Consider the following 27,201-nt stretch of genomic DNA (forward strand, 5'->3'; position numbering starts at 1 on the left):
AGGCCACACTCTTCCCAGTCCTTCAGAGTTTGGCAGCTTTGGAAGGTGGCCAGAGCCCCACAGAGCCGAGACACTGGCTGGGAGATGATCAATGTCCAGAATATACATCCTGGCAGAAGAGATGCAGACTGGTTCTACAGAACAGAGATAGAACCTGAAGATGCCAGATGCCCAGAAATGTTTGAGGGGACTGAGGTGGTGTTAGGGGAAACAGGCCTTTGCAGGAAACTGAGATCTATGCAGATTAGAAGTGGGGTGTCACTGAAATGGTAACATTTGGATATAAATGCTAATGAGACCTTTCTTCATCCCCCCGATGCTAAGGTCTGAGAATCTTTGGGTAACACTAGAAATGGACACCAAGGTTAACAAACTAAAACCCAAGTATTTGGAATTTTTTAAAAAACTTTCTCCTAAATAATTCAGGTGAAAGTTGCAATCAAAATTATGAATACTTAAAAAATTATGATGAAAATTCAGCACATCGAAACTTTTGGATGTGATCAAAGCTGCCATCAGAAGTAAATTCATAGCTTTAAATGCTTCAGAATAAAATAAATGAAGCATTCAACTCAAAAAAGCAGAAACAAGATCAAAAATGAAACTTAAGGAAAAAAGTAATAAAAATATATATGATACGATCACATTTATGAAAACATATATATATGTAACAAGAAGAAAAAGTGATGGCTGTATTGGCTTCCTATTGCTGTTGTAACAAATTATCATAAACTTTGTGGCACAAAACAAATTTATTATAGTTCTGGAGGTCAGAACTTCAACATAGGACTCACTGAGCTAAAGTCAAGATGTTGTCAAGAGAATCAGTTTCCTTGTCCTTTCTAGCTTCTAGAGGCCTCTCGCATTCCTTGGCTCATGGACCCTTCATCTTCACGGCCAGTAGCGTAGCATCTTCATATCTCTCTCTGGCTCTAACCTCCTCTTCGACCTCCCTCTTTCACTTACAGGGACACTTGTGATTACATTAGGCCTACCTGCATAATCAACCAATGAAAACCCTATGGATCACAACAGCCCAATCCACAACTAATCATGGGGATGATGCAGGACCCGGCAGCTTTTTGTTTCATTATGCATGGGTTCACCTTGAGTAGGGGACGAACTCAACAGCAGCTAACAACAACAACAACTTGGATAATCTCATTATTTTTAGTTCATCTTGTTAACAATCTTAATTCCATCTACAACTTTAATCTTCCCTTGCCATATAACATAACACATTCACAGGTTCTGGGGATTAGGATGTAGACATCTTTGCAGGGGTGCGTTATTCTGCCTACCACAGTGGCTATCTCAAAATAGTGGGATTTCATGCTTTTTGCTTTCTTCCTGTGGTGTAAAGAATTTAACTTCACCCAAAGAATTTGGTCTTTATCTTTGGTTCCTGAGAGATAACTTCTCTCCAGTGACTGAAGTGTCTTTGATGAGGCCTCCAGACCATACCTAAGGATTTATGCTAATTAAGTGCCTCTTGGGTAGGTGCTGGTCAGACCAGAAAGACCCATCAAGTGATATCAGTTCAATTTCAGGAAGGGGAGCTTCCTCAATCAATTGTACCTACATAATGAGACCCCAGTAAATGCTCTGGACCAGAAGCTCCATGGACTCCCTGCTTGCCAAAACATACCTGTCCTCGGAAAGATGGTGCATCCTTTTTGGGACATAGAAATTTAGTGCTAAGGACCCTCCCAGACCACAAGCTATGTGTCTATTCTTTATACTGGACCTGATTTGTATCCTTTATAAAAAAAAAAAAAACTGAAATCAAAAGTAGAGCACTTTCCTGAGTTCCATGAGTCATTCTAAGGAATTATCAAACCCAGGGGAGTAGTGAGAGCTGGGTCAGAGGTGATGGTGTCATGGGGACTCCCAAGTTTGAGTCTGAGATCTTGGGCAGACTTGGCATTCTGTAGGGTGGTAGTCAGGGTCAGAGGAAGAAGGGCTGATTGCAGGTAGTGTCAGAACTGAAGTAGAACAGAATTTAACAGAACTGATAATGCATTGATCTTAACAGCTTGGTGTCAGAGAAGTGGGATTTGATTTCCCTACACTTCCTTATACTTTTCTACACGGTTTGATTTTTTTTCTTTGTTTACAAGAAGCATACATTTTATATTAAAAAATAGCTTTAAGTATAAATACGACAGAAAATAGAAAAAAAGAAACCGTAATACCCTGTTATAGCACCTACTGATGTTGCTTTGCAACAGCATTTTTTTTGCTTGGCTTTTTGTCTTCTTTCCCCTGATGATGAGTGCCCTGAGGACGGGACAGAGCCTTTCATTTCTGTGTCCCTAGCACTCAGCACAGGGGCTTTAGCACAACAGGCAATAGTAAACGTTTCCCAAGCATAGTCTCTCCAACCAAGGATAAATCCCTCTACAAAGGGGGCCCAGTTTTGGAGGAATGATGTGCACATTCAGAAATGCACCTTAAAGCCAAGATCCAAATAAACACAGTGGTCTGATTTTAAAGTCCTCATACATAAAACTTCGTTCAGAAGCAGTCTGGGAAATGCAAGCCAGCAGACAGATAAAGCGCAATTTCTCTGGCCCTGGAAGAAATTCTTCATCTGTATGAAGTCAGAGAGGCCCCGCAGGCCGGAAGCAGGGGGTGTTCCTCACAGGAAGAGCACAGGCTCTGAGTACAGGCCTCCCCTCTCTCCACCCACCCAAGACAGCAGCCACCCCACTCCGTCCCACTGGCCAAGACCTCCTGGCCTCAGCGAAGACCCAATTACCCACCTCTGGGCAAGAAGGACAAGATGGTTCTCACTGCAAGAACATCCCATTTTCCCTCGGCAAAGGCTCTGTCCCTAACTCCCAAGGAGAAACACCAGAAAGTAGAGGGCATTGCTCAGAGGCCCAACCTGGCGGAGCCACGTCTGAATCCCCCGGGGCTGAAGGACAGGGCCAATCAGGCCCAGCTAAGACCCGTTCAAGGTTTTTACACTCAAATCCCTGCTCTGTCACTTCCAGGCTCTTTGACTTCTTGTTTTCAGTCTTTTTACCTATAAAATAGGCACAATATTAACCTACTGTATATAGTTGTCAAGGAATGAAAATAAGATAATGTCCACAACACTAGGGAGCTCCGTATCATTATTCTCATTTTACAGATTGGGAAAACTGAGGCTCCAAGAGGTTATAGGACTCATTCAGGATCAAACAACTAATCACCAGCCAACCTAGGTCTGCTGACCTCAATGCCATGCTCTTTTTCCATCCCACACTGTGATTGGGGGTCCCGCTTGCTCATGGATGCCACAGGGAAGCAAACTGCCCACAGACTTCCCTTCCCAGTGCCTGAGTAACCGAAAAAGAAAAGTGGATTTAAAGCATCTCCTCCCATCAGTGCACTGGGTTTGGATTTACTGAATTCTGGATCTGATGCAGAACTTAGAACAAACCTACCCTCTGGGAAAGGAATGCCGATTAAGGCAGGACCTGTAACCCACTTGCTTCTCATTTCCCAGCAGTATCCTCTCACACAGTGCAGACTTTGAGAGGGAGAAGGAAAGACAGGGACTGGAGCTCCCTAGGCCAGGAAGAAGCCCGGAGGGCCAGTGGCATGGCGGGTCCAGCTCCCTCTCCCACATCTTGCCAACAATACCATATAGATGTCCCCATACATGTGCATTCACATATTCATACGCCAAAACCTGTGACTTGGGGCTGGATGCAGAACAACGAGGCCACATGGGACCTACCTCCTAGTGGGCAAAGGGGCCATAAACAAATAAGCATGGAATAACCAGGGAAATATACAAGTGTGATAAGACCATGAAGACAAAAAGTTAGGTAATGTTGTGCGGCGTGGAGGGCTTCCTGGAAGAGATGGCATTGGAGCTAAGATCTGAATGAGAAAGAGGCAGCATTCAAAGATGGGAGAAACATGTTTCAGGCAGAGGGAACAACACACCCAAAGGCCCTGAGGCCAGAATGAGACCAGGATGCTTAAGGAATGGAAAAAAGGCCAGTGTGATTAGAGTGTGGACATAGAAAGGTAGGCCAGTGGTGGGACACAAAGTTAGAGAGATGGGCAGGGGACAGGGTACATACAGCTTCATAAGTTGTGGTGAGGAGCTGGAATTTTCTCCTCTGTGCCATGGGAAGCCCCTGGAGGGCTTTAGTCAGGGGCTGATGAGGTCTGATTCCCATCTCAATGGCTCTGGGCATGTTGTGAGAATTGCAGGGGCAAGAAGGGAAGGAGGAAGCCAGTGAGGAAGAGGTACAAGACCTCCCCCCTCTCCTCAGGAAATGCCCTCGTTCAGGTAAACTCTAGCTAAGCCTGTGCTTCTGTGAGTAAAGGTCCTCTCCAGATCATAAATTGCCCAACACATAATAGGTCCCAGGAGAGAGGTTCCAGGTAAGATGGAGTGAGCACACTTCCCCTTGTCTCTCCCACAGCTATGAACGTATGGACAGGATGCATGGAGCAGCTATCTGAGGACTCTATGAAGGAAAGCGCAGCATGCAGACTGGGGAAGAAGACTAGAATCAGGGCTTCAAACTGGTTCATTCTGGTTCGAACACCTGCTGAGAATTTGCATTTCTACCCCAGATACACTGAATCAGAATCCACAGTTTAACAAGATCCCCAGGTGGTTCTAAAGTATAATAAATTTTGAGAACCACTGCTCTACTAGTGATTCTCAGAATTGGTCCCTAACCAGCAGTATTAGCATCGCCTGGGAAATTGTTAGAAATACAAATTCTCAGCAGGGGTTAGAACCAGAATGAACCAGTTTGAAGCCTGGACCAGAATTTGAAGTATCACCAAATCGGTGGTGAATTGTTCATTTTTTATTCTCCAGTATCCCTCGGCCTAGAAACAATGCAGTTCAAACCCCAGAAGTAGGCATTGGGGTGCAGACGGAGCTCCAAAGAAGCCCTCTAGTTGTAGCTCAAGGAGAGGGAAAGGACCCCCTGATGTTCAAACAGTAGAGAAATCCCTCATTTTTCTTTTTTTCTCCATTCTTTTACACTCCATCCAGTAGCAGTCCACACGTCCCTAACACTCTGAGGAAGGGAAACCTTACTGTCCGATTGGAGGAGCAGTGGTCCCAGGAAGGCAGAGCAAACCTCCATTGCTTTTTTTTCTCTCAGTCCTCTCATAAGCATGGCTGTGGGAAGTGTGCAACACAGCAGGGTGAATGAAGCCTCAACTTACTGACTAAAGGACCTAAACAAGGAGTCTCAAGAAACTGAAAGTACCAGGGAGATCACAGAGACTAAGGAATTCAGGAAACTGATATCAAAAAGTTGTTTATAATTTCCTGTGCTCAACCCTGATCTGTGCATGCGTGGCCCTGACCCTAAACAACATACCATAGACTTGGAGAACTAAGTTACAAGGCAGGCCAATGGCCAGGTCCCAGACTGGCCACTGAAAGGTGCACACAGAGGACTGCTACAAATGGCACTGCAAAAACTTTGAAAGTGGACCTGACATTGAAACCACAATCCATAGATGACAGGTTAGAACTTGGAATGTCAATGCAACAGCGTCAATTACTTAATAAAGCAAAAAATCAACCTTTTCCATAGGATTTAAACAAGACCACAGCATTTAAACAAATCTTGAGTCTTCTAAGCATAATATTAAAATGTCAGGAATAGTCCAAAATTTCTTGACATATAAAGAAATCAGGAAAATCTCAATGCACATAGGAAAAGGTCATCGATGGATATCAACCTTAACACCGAGATGGTATATATGCTGGAATTGTCTAACAAAGATTTTAAAGCAACTATTACTGAAAACAAAGACTTAATAAAGTAAGGGCAAACACTCTAAAAACTAATGGAAAGAGTCTCAGCAAGAACAGAAGATATAAAAAAGAACCAAAAGGAAATTTTAGAACTGAAAAAATACAATAACCAAAATAAACAACTTAATGGATGGGCTCAATAGCAGAATGAAGATGACAGAGAAGAGACTCAGTGAGCTTGAAGATAGATCAATAGAAAGTATCCAATTTGAACAACAGAAAGGGAAAAACAAAAGTTAAAAAAAAAAAGCCTCAGGATGTATAAAAAAATACCAAAATATCTAATATTCATGCTGTTGGGGTCCCAGAAGGAAAGGTGAGTGCAGTGCTTAAAAAATATTTCAAGAAATAATGGCTGAAAACTTCTCAAATTCAGAAAGACATAAACCTACAGATTCAAGAAGCAGAGCAAACCACAAACAGGGAAGTCCAAAGAAATCCACTCCCACACATATTATAATCAAATTGATGAAAACCATAGGACGCCCTACCCCCCGCCCAAAAAACAACAACAACAACTTGGAGGCATCCTGAGAAAAAGAAAAAAATGACTCAAATGACTGCAGATTCCTCATCAAAACCACAGAGTCCAAAAGGAAGTGGTAAAACATTTTTAATCTCCTAAGAGAAAAGTACTGTCATCTCAGAATTCTATTTCCAGCAAAAATATCCTTCAAGAATGAAGAAGAAATAAAGACATTCCCAGTTAAAGAAAAACTAAGAGAATATGTTGCCAACAAACATACCCTAAAATAATTATTAAAGGAAGTCCTTCAGACAGAAAGGAAATTAAACTAGAAGCAAATTTTCAACATTAGGAATAAAGGAAAAGCAAAAGAAATGATAACTATCTGGCAAAATAGAATATTATGCATGGAAATCAAAGTTTATTAGTGGTTACCAGGGGTGGATAGGATTGGGAAGTGGGGAGGTATTGCTTAAGGAGTACTGAGTTTCTGTTAAAGCTGATGAAAAATTTTGCAAAGTGCTGATGCTTGTACAACATGGTGAACGTAATTAATGTCACTGAATTGTACATGCAAAAATGGTTGAATGGCAAAAGTTTTGTTATGTATATCTTGCCACAAAATTTAAAAAAACCGATAGAAGAAAAATTCTCAACAAAATATTGGCAAAACTAATTCCACGATGTATAAAAAGAATAATATACCACAACCAAGTAGAATTTATCCTGGGAATGCAGGCTGGTACAATATTCAAAAGTCAATGTAATCCACCATATTAACAGACCAAAGAAGAAGGAAAAAAAGTGATTATATCAATTAATGCAGAAAAAAGCATTTAGCAAAATTAAACATCAAATCATGAGTTAAAAAAATAAATAACTTTCAGCTAACTTCTATAGAAAGGAAATTCATCTACAAAAAGCCTAAAGTTAACATGATACTTGATTGTGAAGGACTAAATGCTTTCTCCCTAAGATGGGTAATAAGGCAAGTACATCTATTCTCAGTACTCCTAGTCAACATTATATGGAATCCTAGGCAGAGCAATAAGGCAAGAAAAAGAAATAAAAGGTATACAGATCAAAAAGGAAAAATATAACTGTTCCTATCACAGACAGCATGATTGTCTATGTAGAAAACCCTAAGAATTCCACAAAGAGAAACTTCTAGAGTTAATAAATGTGTTTAGTAAGGTCACAAGTACAAGGTCAAAACACTTGAATAATCATATTCCTATATTCCAGCAATGAATTCTTGGAAGTAAAAAAAAATTAAACCATTTATAAAGCTTAAATAAAAATGAAATATACTTTCTCCTCACTTACCAACACGGTTAGGTTCCAAAGACCAGATAGTTATGCAAAACTGGTGTTAAGCAAAAACATCAGATCACAAAATGGAGAATGACTACATCATTACATAACTGCCAAACCACTGAGAATCATGGTCCAGGCAAGTTGACACATAACCTTAATCATTAAAGCCAGCGTTACTCTTGCCTCGTACCTGGGTATTCCTTACTTCCAGACATACTTGTTAACGTGCAAAACAGTCAGATAGTAGATTTTTCACTACTGTTGTAAATGCAAAATGTCATGTAACAAGATAGTTGATAAGTGAGCAGAAGGTGTATTTAAGTACAAGGGCTCCTGCCCCTTGAGTCCCATCACTCTCTATACCCCTCTACCTTCAGGGTCCCAAAAGCTAAACTTCTGCACAGCTCCTGCACAGCTCCTGGAATGCCCTGAACCTCTTCACCACTTGGCAAACTCCTACTCAATCTTCAGTGCCCAAATCCAATGCCCCCTTCTCTTTCCAGAGTCACAATTATAGTGTGGCTGTGGGAGAGTCTATGAAAGGCCAGGAGAACCACCCACATGGCCCCATCAGTGCCCCCGTCCGCATGCACAAGGAACCCAGACATGCCCACCACACTATCGTGTTTAAAAATGCCCATCTGCCAGACTTAATGGTCTGACCGAGACTGGAGAAACCCCAGAAGACATGATCCCCAGACTCTGTTAACCCAGAACTAAAAACCATTCCCAAAGCCAGCTCTTCAGACAAAGATTAGACTGGACTATAAGGCATGAAATCATGCTCATGAAGAGTGTGCTTCTTAGTTCAAGTAGATTAAAAAAAAAAAACAAAAAACATGAGACTAACTGGGCAGTGCCTGTGATGAGAAGGCAGAAAGGGATAGGAGCTGGTTGAATGGACACAGGAAATATGGAATGGAAAGGATCAATGTGCAGTCACATTAAAGGGATAGCAACTAGGGTCACATAACAATGTGTGTATAAATTTTTGTATGAAAAACTAACTTGACCTGTAAACTTTCACCTAAGCACAATTAAAAAAAAAAAAAAAAAGCCCATATGCTCTCTTCCAACTCTGCTGCGTGACAGTCACCCTACAGATACCACAGTCACCACAGGGCACCAGGGGATGGTGCTGAGCATTACTGAGCTTTGATTTTAATGGCAAAAAAACTGGAAATGAACCAAGTACCCAGCCACAGGGGACCTGTTAAATATTCTATGAGCAGTCCATGTGATACAATGCTATGTAGGGATTTGTAAAATGGGTTCAATCTCTATACATCAGCATGGATAAGTCTCTGGGATACGTGTTTGCATGAAAAATGCAAATTATAGCATGGCCTGACTCATGGAGACCCCATGTGTATCAGAGTAGAACTGTGCTCTGCAGGGTTTTCAGGGCTATGACCTTTCAGAAGCAGATCACCAGGCCTTTCTTCCAAGATACATCTAAGTGAGTTCAAACTACCAAACTTTCAGTTAGTAGTCAAGCCCCTTAACCATCTACACCACTCAGGGACTCCTAATTACACAGTATGTGTTTTATACATATATATGCAATATTTTTTTAAAAGAAAAGGGAGGAATATATAATAAATTTTCCCTAAGTGCATATTCAGGTGGTACAAACAGTTTGCACTTGACTGCTGTCATGGATTGAATTGTGTCCCCCCAAAATGTGTGTCAACTTGGTTAGCCCATGATTCCCAGTATTGTGTGGCTGTCCTCCGTTTTGTGATTTTCCCACGTGCAATAATCATAATCTCTGCCTGTGGTTAAAGATTAGGGTGGGATGTGACAACCTTGCTCAGGTCACATCCCTGGTCCAATGTAAAGGGAGTTTCCCTGGGTGTGACCTGAACCATCTTTTATCTCACAAGAGATAAAAGGAAAGGGAAGCAAGCAGAGAGTTGGGACCTCATACCACCAAGAAAGCAGTGCCGGGAACAGAGCGTGTCCTTTGGACCCAGAGTTCTTGCACAGAGAAGCTTCTAGTCCAGGGGAAGATTGATGAGAAGGCTGACAGAGAAAGAACACCTTCCCCTGGAGCTGACGCCCTGAATTTGGACTTCTAGCCTACTTTACTGTGAGGAAATAAATTTCTCTTTGTTAAAGCCATCTACTTGTGGTATTTCTGTTATAGCAGCACTAGATGACTAAGACAACTACTAATCTAAAGAGTCCCTGGGTGGCACAAACAATTAAGCACTCGACTACCAGCTGAAAGGTTGATTGTTTAAACCTACCCAGAGGTACCTCGGACGAAAGGCCTGGTGATCTGCTTCTATTAAAACTACAGCCAAGAAAACCCTATGAAGCAGTTCTACTCTGTAACAAATGAGGTCACCATGAGTCAGAATCTACTTGACAGCAATGAGTAAATACATGTCAGTACATGTAAACACACGGAAAAAGTTCTCTGTGTTTAGAAAAAAAAATTTTTTTTTAACCCCCTATTCTTTTTTTTATTCCCTCGGGTCATTATGAGTCAGAATTGACTCAACAGCAGTGGGTTTTGGATTCCCTTGGGACAGCCTGGGACAGGGCCGTCCAGGCCCTTCTCCCAATCTGCGTGGGGGCAGCTTTTACAAGAGAACAGATTCAAATGGCTTGGATGATTCAAATACAATGAAATATTATGACAGTACATGAACTAATTGAAATTAGAATTGTTTTAAAAAAAGAAAAGAACCTGCCCTGAAACCTTCAAGGCCAACCCTGGTGGCCAGGGCTTACAAGACAATGCCTGAAGAGGGATCCCCTTTTGTGGGCTCCTAGGAGCAATTAGGCCCAGCATTCCCAATCTTCACCTCTACCTGAGATCAGAGACATGCACGTGCAGGACAAATGTGGCTGAGGAGGACTTGTCACTGCCTGCCCAAGCCCAGACCACCAGGGGACAATTGGATTTGTCTGAGAGATAGCTTGGCCTGGGGGCTCAGAGCACACACATGCACATACCAGGCTGCACCAACTAGAACACAGTGAGGAGCCAGAGCAAATATAGCCTGTGTGACCTCGTTAGCCATTCTCCACATGGCTCGCAACAGAATCTTGGATATGTGACTCAGCCTGTCACCCACCTGCCTAAAGCCCTCCAGCAGCTTCCCTCTGTGTGGCCTGATCCCGGCCACCTCTGGCTTCTCCTTCGCTCTGCATGCCAGCCACAAAGACCTTCTTCCTGTCCTTGGCACACTTCATCTTGGCTCCCACTCCAGGGCCTTTGCACCTGCTGTTCCTACCACCTGCAACAAACTTTGTCCAGAAGTTCAGGTCTTAACTCAAATGTCTCCTCCTCAGAAGGATCTTCACAAAAAGTGCCCCTTCCCCGCCATGCTCTACTCTGCTATCCTGTACTTTTTTTTTATAACACCTTTTCCCAGTAATAAATGTGTGAGCTCTTTATTGGGTCACTGTCTACCCTCTGACCACAAGATCCTTGCTGAATCTGGAGCCCCCAGACCAGTGCCTGACATATTACAGGTGCTTGGTAAATGTGGGAAAGCATCTTCTCCTTCCAGAGCCTCCGTTTTCCCTTCTGCAGAATGAAGTCAGGCTTCCTTCTCAAGGTCACTGTGCACATGATGTGGGAAGTTCACTGTCGAACATAAAATCGGCACATCTGAGAGCAACTGTAAAAGAAGTGTTGACGTGGAGAAATGTGGCACTCTGCTTTCTCTACAATCCATGAAACATTCGGGCTGCTGGCTTGGAGGCAGGAAAGACGAGCACTGGGAATTGTCTGACATAGGCTGTCTGAGCAGCAGGGGACTCTGAAGGGATGTCGGGAGACCCTGGGACCATCTGACAAATGACTGCCTCAGGGATCCTGCAGAACTTGGAGGCGCCCAGAGAGAGCACTCGAAATGCCAGCTGCAAAGGTTGAGTGCACCAGCTGGAAGGAACGCTGTGGAGCCCCATGGTAGACAGGGACATCGGGCTGCCGTCGCTGCTCCTGGAGCCACGGGACAGGTGGGTGAGGGACTGCAAGAATGTGCCTGTGATGTGATAACCACCCCTGCAGCCCCCACACAGCACAGAGCCTGATTTTTTCCCCAAGGCAAACACTTAGGGAAGAATCCTTTTTAACTACAATCACAGAATAATTTCTCCCCAAATGATGTGCATGTGGATGGACAGGGCCTCCCAGAGAGTGTCTTCCTCCTCCAGGTGGTGGGCCCACATGTTCCAGCACGCTTGCCAGCTTCCTGAGGGGCTCCAGGCCATAGGCAGTGGTGGGCGGGAGGGCAGGGTCCACAGACCTTAGGCAAGTCCAGAACCTGGCATTCACTGAAGCCCGCAGGAGCACCATTCCTGGTCTTTCAGTTCCTCTAATGCTCATTCATCCATGCATCCTTCTAGAGGAGGGCAGGCCAGGCACAGGCGAGGCCCAAGGGCCTAGGAGAAGGCACGAAGAGGGCTAGGGTGGGGTGGGCAGGCAAGGTCCTGCATCCTCTCTGGTCCTCTACCCCAGTGCAGCCACCTCAGCTTCCACTGTGGGTTGGAATTCTGCAGCTACATCAGCCATAGGAGTGAGAAGGAGACGGCCCAGCTCAGCAGAGAGGCATGAATACAGTTCATCTGAGGGCTAGGTACTCTGCTAAAGGCCACTAGGAGCCTCCACGTGCCCCAAGGGCTGTGCAGGTTATCACAGGGAAACTCCGGCCAGGCCACAGCAGACCAGCACACTGTCTTTGCCGCCAGTGGCCAGAGACCTAGGGTCAGTTGGGAATGGGGCTAGGAGAAAGACCACCTCTCTTCAGGGCCCAGGTCACCCCTGCTGCCAGCAGAGCACAGCTCAGGGACATTCCCAAACCTGTCACCAATCAGACGTCTACAGATACCTGCTCCCTGGCCACAGGGACCCAGGCCCTACCTTTGGCCCTCACCACAGCGTTGTCCATATCTTGCTAGCTGGCCCCTCAAACCTGAAGTCTAAGGCCTCAAGATGCTGCAGGGACGTGGGGGCAGGGTTTCTACTATCAAATGGCTCTGGCCTTGCCACTTTCCAGCTGAGTCACCTCTCTGGGCCTCAGTTTCTCCTCTGTAAAACGGGTGCAGAGAGGGATGCATGATGATGAAATGTCACAGTGGTTGCTGCAAGGCAGGACACGACCCTGGTCAGCATGCAGTGCGTGCTCCTTCCTTCCTTCTCTCCCCTCTCGCCCTGTCTGGCTCCTTCCCGGACTCCAGGTCAGCTTCCCCAGCGTGCTTTCCTCTGGACTGTGACCTATGCATGTCGAGTGGTGAGTTTGCCCATTTGGCCGCCCACATGCTCTGCGCAGGCAGCTGCCTCAGCTGGCACCTTCCTGCCCTTTCAGGTCTAGGCAAGGTGTCCCCTCCTCAGACCAGCCACCCCGAACATGCTGGCTAAGGATGCCTGTGCTGGCCCAGGCACGTCATGTCACTTGCTTTCGCTCTCTCTACAGCCCACCACTCGGAAATGACCTGATCTGTGATTCGTGGTCTGTGACCCATCTGTCCCCCCCCAGGCTGAAGGTCCGCACCAGCAGGTGCCTGGGTCTCCCTGTTCCCCGTGGCCAGCACAGGGTACGGAACAAAACTGTGGGAACAGGATACAAGAACCATTCTGTCTCTGGCTCACCTCCCCCAGGTTGGGGTGGAGCAAGGGCACCTGCAAGCCCTCCCAAAAGCCCTGACACAGCTTGCCGGCAGGCTCCCCTGGTCATTAAAAACCTTGGGACTCCTAGCCCCAAGGCAAGGGAGAAGTCCATAAAGTTACTCCATCGGCCACTGGGATGAGGGTTGCTATGGAGAGTGCCTCACTACTCAAAGTTTGCTCCCTAGGCAGCATCATCCTCGGGAACTTGTTAACCAAACCAGGTGCTGTCGAGTCAATCCCGACACATGTCAGAGTAGAGCCGTCTTAGGCAGGGTTTTCAACGGATGATGTTTTGAAAGTAGGTCACCAGGCCTTTCTTCTGAGGCATCTCTGGGTGGACTGGAACCTCCAACCTTTTTGTTAGCTGCCAAGCACATTAACCTTTTGCACCACCGAGAAACTCAGGAGCTTGTTAGAGATGCAGTATCCCAGGCCCCAACCAGGCCTGGTGAACCAAAACCAAAAACCCATTGCTGTCGAGTTGATTCCAACTTATAGCAACTCTGTAGGACAGAGTAGAAATGCCCCTCATAGGGCTTCCAAGGAGCAGCTCTTGGATTCAAACTGCCAACCTTTGGATTAGCAGCCGAGCTCTTAACCACTATACCACCGACCTGCATTTCACCAAGGCTCCCAGTGAATTGATGCCTGTGAGAGCCTGGGAAGCCTGCCCTAGACCTTGGCAGGGCTCCTTGACACCCCCGGCACAGGGCCCTTCTACTCACGGGAGCCATCTTGGTTGCTCTGATTCTGCTTGCTGCAGACTCTCACTCTCTCCTCACTTCCCCCAGCTGTAAATTGAGAGGAATAATCTCTGCCCCCCCAAAAGTGTTGGAAGGATCCGGGGGAGAGTGGCTAGGGAAGCCCTGGAGAAGCAGAGCCACCAGGGCCTCTGTCAACACAGTGATAGTTACAGTGACAGAACAACCACCCCACATCACGGCCACACTCTGAGGTCAGAGGGCCTTGTCCAGCACAGCAGGACATGGCAGGCTGCCCACCCCAGCCACACAGGCGCCCCTGACCGGAGCTCTCCACCTTCCCCGCTGCTGCAACCCCCCTGTATGCTCACTGTCCTCACCCTTTACCCCTTCTTCTGGGAGTCAGAGCCAAAGACCCCTTCAGTCAGGACAGAACTTTGTCACCCACCATCTCAACAACAGGAAACAAGTTTTCCAAACCACTCTTCAAGCAGACTCTCTAAGTGGAAGATACGGATGCACAGCAGATGTGTGCTCCAATGCAGGTCCGCCCAACCTGAGGAGTGGGAAAGCAGCCTCTCCACCTGCCTAGTCCAAGGCACTGGCCCCTGGCTGGACACACCCCCAGAAGGGCCTTATCTAGACTCAGATTAAGGAAATTGATGCTGAGTGCCTCCAGACTGGTCTCTCTGACCCTTGGGAAAGGCACCAGAAGGCTCAGACCCTCTGAGGGAGTTGCCAGGGCCAGACAGCTAGGGGGTGGGGAGGCACTCAAAGAATAACAACTACAAAAACACAATAGATTCTTCACAGCTGTTTGAATAGACGTAGAGGCAAAAACAGTTACACAAAGGAACATGAATGTTATGCACCTTATCCTTGCAGAAGGGATGGCAGAAGTGGGGAGGGGAGAGAAGGGGCACCTGGACCCCCGTCTCATTAAGGGTGGACCCCAGACACACTGCCTGCGCCTGGTGGAAGGAGAAGCAAAGGTGCAAACGTGTTATTTAAAGGTCCACAAGTGTGCTGGGCTGAAAAGTGCCCCCAAAGATATGTCCCCCTACCGATACCCAGAACCTGTGAACGGGATCTTCTATAGCAAAAAAAAAAAAAAAAAAAACTTTGCAGATGTGATTAAGCTAAAGATTTTGAGATGAAGAGATTACCCCGGATTACCTGGTGTGGGCCCCATGAGGGGGATTAAATTAAACAGACATACAGAGGAGGAGCTTATGTGAAGGCAGAGCAGACAGAGATTTGAAATGCTAGCCTAGAAGATTAGAGTGATGAGGCCACAAGCCAAAGAACTCCGGCAGCTACCAGAAGCTGGGAGAGGCAAGGAACAATTCTGCCCTAGAGCCTCTGGAGGGAGCGCAGCCTGCCAACACCTTCATTTCAACCCAGTGAAACTGATTCCGACTGCTGGCCTCCAGAACTGTGAGGGAATAAATGTGTGTTGTTTTAAGCCACCCAGTTTATGTAATTTGTTACAGCAGCACAGGAAACCAATATAATGGGTAACCACAACATGGACTAGAAGCAGTGATAGACTATTCTAGAAGAACGGAGCAGAGGAGAGGTAACCGGGGTGTAACAGAGCAAAATTCTCTTCTTCCATGGCAGGAAGTCAATAGATAAGGTCCAGAAATTTGATCCATGGAGAAAGAGCAATAGAATAGTATTTAAAGGCTTGGTTGTAACAATCAAAACAAATGGCCTAAAAGCCCCCAAGGGCTCCCTTCTGGGGAATGGTCTGCAAAGAACACACACACACACACAGCCAGAGAGGTGAGGGACATCCAGTTCTAAGACCAGGGGTAGGAGGTCCTGACCAGAGCCTGACCAGGGGCTGCTGTACACCCCAGCAAGAAGCATCCCCTCACCCATAGTCAGGACCCAAAGCTTTGAATTCTGCATCCACATGGAGGCTTCAGATGCAATGCGGTCTCAGAGCAGGCAGGGCTGGGCCTGAGCCAGGGCCAAGGATGGTACTTCCTGGGCTCCCAGCCCCTTTCTGCCTGCCTCCCCTGCCAGGCCGGTCCATGTCCTTGTCTGCTCAGCTCAACTTGAGGGAAGCACCTCACACCAGCCATCTGGGGCTTGGCGGGTCTCAGCATCCTGGCTGCCACGTCTCACTCGGAGCTGGGAGCTGGGTGGCTGCCAACACTGAGCTAACTGAGCACAGGAGCTGGGAGGGAGTACGGGAAGCTGGGCAGAGATACGGCTCCTCCCCCAGTCGTGGCCAGAACAGACACTGTTTTTCCCTCTCTTTTTGAAACAAGGGTAGTAAATCCACTGTGCTTTACTCAAAGCCCAGGAACCAAACCCTCCCTCAGCTCCAAGCCCCCCTGCTCACTAACCATGCTGGCTTGCCCCTCTGCAGCCCCTGAGCCACGTCCCTTCCCTCATGGCAGTATTCACTGCCACGTCCTCACAGGAATATACCCCCATTTTACAGATGCAGGAAACAGGCCTGCAGAGGTCAAGGTGGCTGCCCAGGATTACACAGTCCATAGAGGTGACCCTGGCCAGAACCTCAATACCCGGCCTCTGGGATATGCCCTCTTCTGCCCAGCCTTAGGGCTTCCACGGACCCAGGCAAGTCTCCTATCTCAGCCCAGGGAGGAGAGGCCAGCCCACACCATCCATGACATCAGGGCCCTGTCCTGTCCCCACCAAGAGCCACTGGATGCACAGGGAATCTCTTTGGCATGCCCCTGCATTCTGCTCCCTGTGTCCTGTCCCAGCGTGCCTATTCACAGTCAGTGGCACTCCCTCCTCCCAGTTATTCAAGTCAGAGGTCATCCTAGATTCCTCTTCTTTCCTACTACGTCCCGGAGTCCCCAGTCTCCTCTCACCCCACCCTTGCCTCCTCCTGCCCCTCCTCCTGCCCCTGCCTCAGTACAGGCCTCATATCTCTCTTCTTCCTCCCTGGTCTAGGCCCTCCCCATCTAGCACAGCCTCTACCCTACCCCATTCAGACTATCCTAAGACAGGTGTTGCAAGGTACCGAGGACCAGACTCAATTCCTGCCTTCTGGAGTGCACTGAGGTCAGATTAATGTGGGAGGGTGGTGTCAGAATGCTGGGGCCAACTTCTCTCCTATATTTATGAGTGGTGGTGGTGGTGGGGTGCCCCCCGGTCAGGAATCACTAGCTCGGGTCAGTAGATGCACACAAGGGTGGGAAGGAAGCCGGGTCCTTGTCCAACTTGCCACCAGGCACAGGAGCTGAAGCCTGGGCAGGAACCCTCCCAGTCAGCCAGCCAGTCGCTTATACCCGCTGGGGAATAAGAGCTCACATCTGGCTGAGCAGCGTATGTCCTGTAAAAGAAAGACCACACTTAGAACAGCCTATTACAGTGAAGAAGAACTGAACTAAGCATAATATATATTCTCAGAGAGATAAAGAACAACATTGGAAACATGGAGCAGGAAGGAGCAGCTACAAAGAACAAACAAATGAAAAGCTAGTTAGGATAAATGTAATTAAAAAAAGGAGTCAGTTACTGAACTGTGACTAGCTGAAGTGGCTGAACCAAACGACAAACTCAGAAGCTAAGAAATTTGGTCAGAGTTCTCTCTCTAGATGCTACAGGAAGGGATCAAGAGTGATACAGTATAAGAGAAAAGTTAAACGATGTGGATGAATCTCAGAAGTAGAAAGGGGGGCAAATAGAGAAGAAATATTTGAAGACATAATAGCCAAGAAGTTCACAAAATTAGATGAAATATTTCACCTTGAATGGATTCATAGAGAGCTGATCAATACATATATCTAAGAAAAGCCCCACACCTAGACACATTACAATGAAACCTTAGAACATCAAAGACAAAGAGAAAGTTATAAAAGCTCCCAGAGAGAAAGAGCAGATTGCTAGAAAGGGGAAAGGATCAAACAAACGTCAAACTGCAGGATCAGGAAATGCACACCAGGGGTGGCTGGCAAGAGACAAAAACATAGAGAAGTCATATTTGCCAAGAATTAAAGAAAAGGATCACATCTGGTGGGGGGAAGGCCGCACCATCCCCTGAGACCAGAGTGATGGCAGCTGGCAACATAGGATACCTGTGTCCCCTCAGAAGAGTCAGCAGCAGCTAAGTCCTCACCAGAGCCACAGGGGCACAGCAACCCAGCAGGGCAGCACCCTAGGAGATGCTTAAAACAGCTAGGATCCATCATGGGGCCAGAGCATCAGAGGGGCTCATGCCATTGTGTTCATGTAATACTCCTGCTTAAGCCATTAAGGGGCTCTTATGATGCTCCCCATTCCCCAAAGAATACCCTCTTCATTCCCTGGGATGGCATTCAAGACCCTTCTTAAGTGTCTCTCCAGGAAATCACGAGTTTGTGGAGAACAGAGGAGGGACATGGGCTTGTCTGCCTCTTCACAGAGTGTTCCACAAGGCCTGGGGCATAGGAAGTATGAAGAACTGTTACTGAATAAAAGGGTGGGGAGACTGGGGAGAAAGGAAGGAAAGAGAAAGAAGAAGAGCGGAAAGAGGAAGAGAGGAAGGGTAGGAAAGAAAGAAAGATAGAAGGGAGAAACAAAGAAAGGAAGGAAAGGAAGAAATTCCAGCTAATTCTTTGCAACAGACAGCTACAGGAATGCAAAGGGCCAAACCCAGAGCCCGACCCCAGGGCCTGCTGGGATTGCCACTGCATCTAGCCCTCCTGCCAGCTCTGCCTGCAGGCCACCCAGGGCCCTGAGCGCCAGTGCTGTGGCCCCTTAAGCATCTGCCACCCAGCAGCAGAGCCAATTCCTCTAGCAGCCCTTTCCACCTCAGTACCTTGGTTTCTGTACACTTGATGGTTTCCTGGTAGTTCTTCATAACACGTTGCTGGGTCTCTGGTAGAGCCGTCCTTTTCCCTGAAGACTGACTCAGCTGGCAGAGCAGCTGACACGTAACACAAAACCAACCTGCATATCCAAGCCTGCTCGAGAGGAGCACTTCTGATCCTAACTTCTGTCTCCCACGCAGCGTGACGAATCCAGATGCCCAGCACTCAGCTTCCATAAAGCAAGACACACGCACAGGCGGGCGTACAGTCAGTGGTGAACCTGGTGCAACGGGAGATGCTCAGCACGCCCTGGGCCCTGAGCTGGAGGGACTGCACAGTTCAGATGTGTCCTTCCCCACTGCACCTGACATTTCCTGCTAGCAGAACCAGACGGTCCAGAGGGGAGGCTGTGAACATTCCTTCAGCCCAACTAATCGAAACGAGCAGGTGCTCAACCTCCCCAGACCTGAGGCTAGAAAGCCACTGCTGCTGCAGGACCTGAGACCACAGGACCTCCTCGCTAGATACCCACCCTGGCGAGCACACCAGGAGTGCAGTCCCTGCTCAACACAAACATGTGCACAAAGGCACGGAGAACATCAGGAAGCTCCACTTACTTTCTTGCATTAGTTACACGCATACAAAAAAAAATTGTCAACTCCAACTCATAACAACCCCACATGGGTCAGAGTAGAACTGCGCTCCACAGGGTTTTCAATGACTGAATTTTCAGAAGTAGATCTCCAGGTCTTTCTTCCAATGTGCCTCTGGGTAGATTGGAACTTCCAACTTTTTGGTTGGCAGCCGAGCACATTACCCGTTTGCACCACCCAGGGACTCCCATTAATTGTACAAGTATGATGGAACTATAAAAAGAAAAAAATATATTCTCCTCAAAATCAAAATATGACCCCACTCCCCAGTACCACCAGCACAACTCTTGCACTTCCGGCCCCATTAGTGCATTCACACCTGCACATGCACACACAGGTGTAAGCATCCACAGAGTGTGTGACTGACTGTGTGGCATTCCTAAATGCACAACACCTGCATGGCCCCCTGCAGTGGGCTTTTTCCTTCCACTGTATCCAGACTCATGCCTGGGCTGCACCTCATCCCTGTGCTACAACATCCACGCGTAGTTCACGTGGCCTTTCTCTCCTGGATGGACATGTGGGGTTTCCAGCATTTGATCTCACACAACAGTACCTGAGCATCGCACCTCTAGAGGAGGTTCTTGGACATGGAGTTGGGGGATGGGCAGGTATGCTCCTTAAACACCCATCTGTGAACCCAGCAACTGTACCCCCTGCCCCTGAGCTGGCATTCTTTCACCCACACATGCTGCAGACACAGAATAAAACCAGCCCCTTCCTGCTTGCCCACCTAGTGGGTGACCAACAGCTTTACTGTGTTGGTTTAGCTTGTGTTGCCCTGATTGCTGGGGTGAGGGGATGGTTGCCGTTGAGTCTACTCCAACTCCTGGCAATCCCGTGTGTCTCAGAGTAAAACTGCCCTTGACAGGGTTTTCAACGGATAATTTTTCAGAAGTAGATCTTCAGGCCTTTCTTTCAAGGTGCCTCTGGGCGGACTCCAACCTCCAGCCTTTTGGCTAGCAGCCAAGTCCGTTTACCGTTTGCACCACCTAGGGATTCCAGAGGGAGGGGTGCACATGTTTACTGGGGAGTTGTCCATTTCAGCACACATTTAACTGAGGACCTGCTGTGCGCCCTGGCCAGGTCCAGTGGCATAAGTGTGGTGCAGGCATGTGGGTGGAGTGTCGGCTGGGCCACAGTGGCCAGAGAGGCAGGTATAGACTGGGCCTGAGGGGAAGATTCCGGAACACCAGAATGAGGCACTGTGGGACCTCTGGGGGCCTTCCTCAGGGTTGGTGTCTTAGTTATCTAGTGCTGCTACAGAAATACCACAAGTGGATGGCTTCAACAAACAGAAGTTTATTTTCTCAGTCTGGAAGGCTAGAAGTCCAAATTCAGGGCGTCAGCTCCAAGGGAAGTCTTTCTCCCTCCGTTGGCTCTGGGGGAAGGTCCTTGTCAGCAATCTTCCCCAGGGACCCCCAGGTTCAAAGGACTTACTATTCTTCTGGCTCTTCTTGATGGTATGAAGTCCCCATGTCTCTCTGCCCATTTCGTTTATATCTCAAAAGAGACTGATTTTAAGACACAACCTAATCTTGTAGATTGAGTCCTGCCTCATTAACGTAATGCCGCTAATCCCACCTCATCAACATCATAGAGATAGGATTTACAACATATAGGAAAATCACATCAGGTGACAAAATGATGGACAATTACACAATACTGAGAATCATGGCCTAGCCAAGTTCACACACATTTGGGGGGGACAGAATTCAATCCATCACAGCTGGTATAGGGGTAGGACACAGTGAACGTGGCAGTGGTGAGCCCAAGGTCCTGCTCATAGGCAGGACCCCCAGTCCCCAGCAAGCTCTCCCCAAAGACGGGGGAGGGGCTGGGCTTTGGCCTTTGCCATATCTCTGCCCTAGACACTGGCACCATGGTCCTCCCAGGAACAGGTGGGACAGCTCCTTCTGTCCTCCCTTTGCCACCATCTGAGCTGCCCAATGCCTTGTTCCAGGGTGGGGGCGCCTGGCCCACCAAGCCACCCCAGTGGAGACCCTGGGCTAAGATAGCCCCAGCAGGAAGGGCATTCATCTCAGAGCTTAACTAGCCTCTTCCAATTAGTGAAGAATAAAATAGCAACATTTACTCTGAAAAACTGCAATGTAAGATTATTAATTAAATGCACTGCTGCTGAGCAATGGCCCACAGGAGGCCAAGCCCTCATTAAAAAGACATAAAGCTGAAGCTGGGAGAGGCAGAGGTGGAGCCAGCCACAGAGACGAGGGAGAGACAAGGAGCGAGGTAGGGAGAGAGACTGAGGCAGAGCCCCGGGCAACCACAGGCAGCCTGACCAGGAGGGAAAGGCCCCTCTACAGCCCTTTCTGAAGATGTATCTGCTCCAGTGGCTTCAGGCCCTTTTCCAGAACAAGGATGGGATATAGGAATAAATGGCACACATGCAGTGGCCGCTCCTGCAAACACTAGGTCTCCATATGTTTTGAAATGTTGATGGTTAGAAGACATCAAGGGCCACAGGCCAGTGGCAGCATTTGTCCTGGGTGGAGGCACAGAGGTGAAGAGGCACAGCTCAAATCCTGAACCAAGGTGGGTGGAGCAAGGCCACACTTGCTCAGGAAGGAGCTGAGCCTCCCTGTTATGGATTGCATTGTGTCCCTCAAAAATATCTGTCAACTTGGCTAGGCCATGATTCCCAGTATTGTATAATTGTCCACCATTTTGTCATCTGATATGATTTTCCTATGAGTTGTAAATCCTGCCTCTATGATGTTAATGAGGCAGGATTAGAGGTAGTTATGTTAATGAGACAGGACTCAATCTATAAGATTAGATTGTGTCTTAAATCAATGTCTTTTGAGACATAAAAGAGAAGCAAGCAGAAAGACAGGGGGACTTCATACCACCAAGAAACAAAAGCCAGGAGAATAGCGCGTCCTTTGGACCCAGGGTTCCTGCGCTGAGAAGCTCCTAGTACAGCGGAAAATTGATGACCTGACCTTCCCCCAGAGCCAAAAGAAAGAGAAATCTTTCCCTTGGAGCTGGCACCCTGAATTCAGACTTCTAGCCTCCTGGACTGTGAGAGAATAAACTTCTCTTTGTTAAAGCCATGCACTTGTGGTATTTCTGTTATAGCAGCACTTGATAACTAAGACACTCCCCAGCATCCTTGGGGAAAACACTGAGACTGCTTTCTTGGGTTTTGAGACCTTGACGCCTGGACTGTCATGGGAGAGGAGGACTGAGGGCCTTCCAGGAAGGCTAGACTCCCTAATCCAAGAGCAAGTCTGGGGTAACAGAGAGTCAATCCCTGGGCAGGGAGGCCCTCTTCAGCCTAGGCACACTGGGGAAAGGGGTGTCTGTAAGCCATATTTAACTTTGCTTTTTTTCCCTTCTTGCATATTATTTCTCTTCTATTGTCATCAAGCTATGAATGAAGTCTTGTAAAAGATTACAGGCTATTCTTAGCACTGTGTGTTCCCAACAGCTATTGCCTTGTGCATGGACAATGCATATGCATGGACAAGGCATGTACGCTCACATGCATTACACATGTGCCTGCCCAAATGCACGTACACTCATGTGCACTCATACATATATGCATTACACACATGCATTTGTATGTATGTGCACTCGTGTGCACTCACACATGTACGCTCAGTCACACCTCATTATCTGCTTAGTTTCATGATTCATACTACTCTCTGAAAATGATGTTCATTTGATCTCTGGCTGAGTTTCTGCCTCCCCCACCCAGCCCTGTCCCACCTGCACTCATCCAGTAGGACCCCCCTTCCAGGCAGAGCTGAGACCCTCCTCTCAACCAGTGGCCACACCCATTCGGTAGGCCAGAAGCAGCTTGGCTACAGGCTAGACACAGTGCCACGAGTCTCTGTGGACAGAGTGGTCATCTTGCCTGCTCCCAGAACTCCTGCCCAGGGCTCTGCTGGGACGTTTGCACCCAGCCCTCAGCACCTCTCACCCAGCCTTGACAATTCCTGGTCTCTGGCTCCTAAGGAAGGAGGACTGGCCCTGACCAGCTCAAAGCTTGTGGTTCTGCATCAGGCCACTCCTGTTGTCCAGCCTGTGGGTCCCTGGGGCAGTAGCCACATCCCAGGACTGGTTGACCCCCTCACCGTCACTGCCCTGCCTGAGGAGGGAGGAGAGGCCACTGAGGAAGCCCCTCCTGCTTCTTTCTGCCTCTGCATCCTCTCCTTCCCTCCTACCAGGGCAGCGGCACCCTCCTCCAGCTCCCAGGGTTCCCAATCCCTGCCCTACCTTATCCTCAGAACCTCGGGCTTACCCCTCCTTCGGATCACAGAGCCTCTGTTTTCCTGGGGAGCTGTTTCTCCTCCCCTCAGGTCATGTGGAGGGTGTGTGCATGCATCATCACCAGCCACAGTGAACACAGCTTAGGGGTAAGAACTTGCCACAAGTTAGTCCTTCAGAGTAAATCCAGGAACGGTTGCTGGAACTGTTAGAAGAGAAAAGCTTGTTCCTTTGGGGTTGCTAAACTGTGAGGAAGAGAGGCAGCAGCTGCCTGCAACCATTTTTCTTCCTCATGGAATGAGCATGCCTGAGAATGAAATCAGTGCAGACTAGAAGAGAGTCATGAGTTGGAGAAAGTGAAAGAAGGACTGAAAATTTATTTCAGCCCCTGATCCAGCTGTAACTGAAGCTTACATAGCCAACCCTAGATTATTTTTTCCAGGTTCACTAGCTGAAAGTTATTTTTTGCTTAAGCCAGTTTAATATGGGTTTCTGACACTTCCAGAACTCCTGACGAATACACCCTTACTCTTCCATATCTTCAAACTCTCCCACTCTCCTGGGTCCTTGGTCTCAGTCTATGGACAAACTCAAGCCACCTAAAATCCACTGTGCAAAGAGGCAGACTTTAGACACACATATACATTGGTGCACACTTAAATACTGCCTGCCCATACGTATACTCAGACATTGCTAGGAATAAAACTTCCCTTCTACCAGACATCTCGTCTGCTACAGCATTTGTTCCCATAAAGCATCCCCTTCCTCATGTCCTTGCCTCTCTCTGGCCCCTCAGCCTCATCTGTCTCGCTTCCACCCACACCCTGACCCTTACCTCTGCAAAGCCCGCTCTTTGAGGTTAGACCTGAGGCACACTGCTATCCGTAGCCTCCTCCTTCACATACCCTTCCTCTTAAAACTCTCTCATCCATCCACACATGGGCAACCCATCTGACAAGTCCCCACTAAGTCCTCCTCTTGTCTCCTACATGGCAGATGGGGCACAAAGGAGCGGCCATCCTCCTCCTGTTGTCTCCTCTTCATTTGTGCCACCCTCCCTAGGTGGTCACCCCCGCCCCCCTTTGCTCCTGTGCACAGGACTTTACCCAGACCTTACCAAGGACCCTCATTTACAACTGTCTCCAGCAAGACTACCCCGCAGACAGCACAAATGACACACACCCCCAAGCCTGCTCCTCTCCCTGGCCAGCACCCCTCCCTCCCACTCATATGCCCACCCAAGCCAGGAACCTCGGGGTATTCCTCCTCAGCCTCTCCCTCAACCCCCCAGGTCCACAACTCCCAGCACCTGAAGATCCTAGCCTCTCCACATTTTCTACAAACATTATGCTGCCTTTGGGGAATGATCTTCAGGTAGAATGACATAGAATGATCCAGAAATACATCATACATATAAACCCAAAACCAAACCCGTTGCCATTGAGTCAGTCTGACTCACAGTGACCCTGCAGGACAAAGTAGAACTGCCCCATAGGATTTCCAAGGATCGGCTGGTGGATTCAAACTGCTGACCTTTTGGCTAGCAGCCGTAGCTCACCATGGCTTGCCGTAGCTCTTAACCACTGCAACAGCAGGGCTATGTGTATATATACACACATATATACGTATTACAGAAGCTGGTCACAAAGAGTATGCACAATATGGTCCCTTTTTTATAAACACGTTTGTGTATATGCATATATATGTGGAAAACATACATTAAAATGTTGCATGGTGATGGGAGTATAGGAGATTTCAATTTTTTTTCCCTTAGTTTGTTTATGCATTCTGTTCTATTCAGTGCTAGGCACTTTTGGGTTAAGAAAGACGGAACAAAAAGTTGTAATCCATTGTGAACCATCCCAGGATGGTTGACACTGGGAGCCCTCAGGACCCATAGGGCCCAGCACCAATGGGGAAGAGGGCCTGAAGCTGTGTTAGTCCCTGTACCAGGCACAGGCTGCCAACCACTGTCCCTTTCTTCAATCCAGTTCGAGCTCCTAAGGCTCAGAAAGTGAAGTCACCTGCCCAACGTCACACAGGTCTGAATACGGAGCCCAGTCCACACTAAAGGCTGGGATCTGCCCCCTCAATTCAGGGCAAACCCTTAAGGCAATCTCGGGTTCTCCCGCAGGCCTGGAAATAGAGCTATACTGCCACCTAAGACACCCAGGAGAAGCAAGGAGGCCAGGAGCCAATTCTGAATGGCTCAGCAAAGCCACTGCCAGCTACAGAGGCAACGAAGCCTCTGGCTGCTCTGAAATACAAGCAGCAAGACAGGAGGCCCCCAGAAGGGCACCAGACAAGGGCCTTGGCAGTGCATGGGCAGGTCCGCCCAGGCCAGGTGGGGCTGCAGCCCAAGTGTGGGGAGGAGCGAGCTGGAGAGCACAGAGGCCTCTCGGGCTACAGCTCCCTCCAATGGGGGTCCTGAGGACGCCAAGGGCGGGGGGTGTGGGGAGTCAGTCTCTCCTACACGAGCTGGGGCCCACCTCCCTACTGCAGGTGTCCCCAGGCAGAGGTGCCTGGCAAGGCAGCTCCTAGGCACAGGCGCTATCCCTCCTGAGCACCAGGAGTACAGGAACTTGCCTATGCACATGCACGGGGATCGGCAAGAGGCAGGACTCATACCTCCATGCCACCCAGGAGCCCTCAGCAGCACCACAGCTGGCAGGAGGCTGTACAGGAAGTGACAGGGCCTGGTGCCCTCCAGAGGCAAGCATTACCCCAGCTGGTGGCAGGGAGCTGGGTGTGTGTCTGACATAAGATCCATCGGCGAACCCCCGCTGACAGGCCTTTGGCTACGATCCCTGGTAAGTAGCTGTGAAGGGAAGTGGTCTGGCAGAAGGGAAGGTAAAGGGGCGTCCCCAACAGTCCAGGAGGGCCTCCCCCCAACCCCAGCTGCAGGACTTCCAAGCTAGGGACACAGAGAACACTTAGGGGAGGAAAGGATAGGAGGACATCACGACTCACAGTGGGCCGCAGAGACTGGCCGAGAACAAGGCAAAACAGTCACCACCCTGACCTGGACACCTTGCCCCCTCCACAGTCCCCAACACAAACAGTATTCCTCGGGGCCACCTGTACCAGGTAGTAGGCACTGGGCACCCACAGTGAGGGTCCTGCCACTGCCCTCAGGGAGCCCTCTCGAGGGTTCTTAACCCGGGCTCTGTAAACTTGGAGAGGAGATAGATAACTCCAGCTTCATTTTCACTCACCTCTAACCGAGAGTTGGCATTTCCTTCAATTATTTACGAATGGAGGCCACAAACCCCAACAGTATTAGTAGCACCTGTGCCTGACACTACAGCCATCACTGGGATTTTCATCTCTCAGTGTTTACACTCACCACTACTTACAAATTATGGAAGTCATGAGACCCACTGCTAGATTTTGTTATGCATTAATGAAAATGCACATGAAAAATCTGTACACCAACGTTCATTGCAGCACTATCCACAATAGCCAAAAGGTGGAAACAACCCAAGTGTCCATCAACAGATGAATTGGAGACACAAAATGTGACATTTCCACACAATGGAGTATTACTCAGCGATAAAGAGAAAAAAAATTCTGATACATGCTGCAACATGGGTGAACTTGAAAACTTTATGCTAAGTGAAAGAAGCC

The 27,201-nt window shown here is 48.2% G+C and overlaps 1 protein-coding gene across 4 annotated transcripts in view; it reads right to left on the bottom strand.

Moving 5' to 3' along the window:
* ADAMTS2 (ADAM metallopeptidase with thrombospondin type 1 motif 2) overlaps positions 1-27,201 on the bottom strand; it is a 311,700-nt gene that overhangs the window by 255,241 nt on the left and 29,258 nt on the right. The gene's annotated exons all lie outside the window — the stretch shown is intronic.

This window comes from Loxodonta africana, chromosome 2 (assembly GCF_030014295.1).
Source record: "Loxodonta africana isolate mLoxAfr1 chromosome 2, mLoxAfr1.hap2, whole genome shotgun sequence".
Taxonomy (NCBI): domain Eukaryota; kingdom Metazoa; phylum Chordata; class Mammalia; order Proboscidea; family Elephantidae; genus Loxodonta; species Loxodonta africana.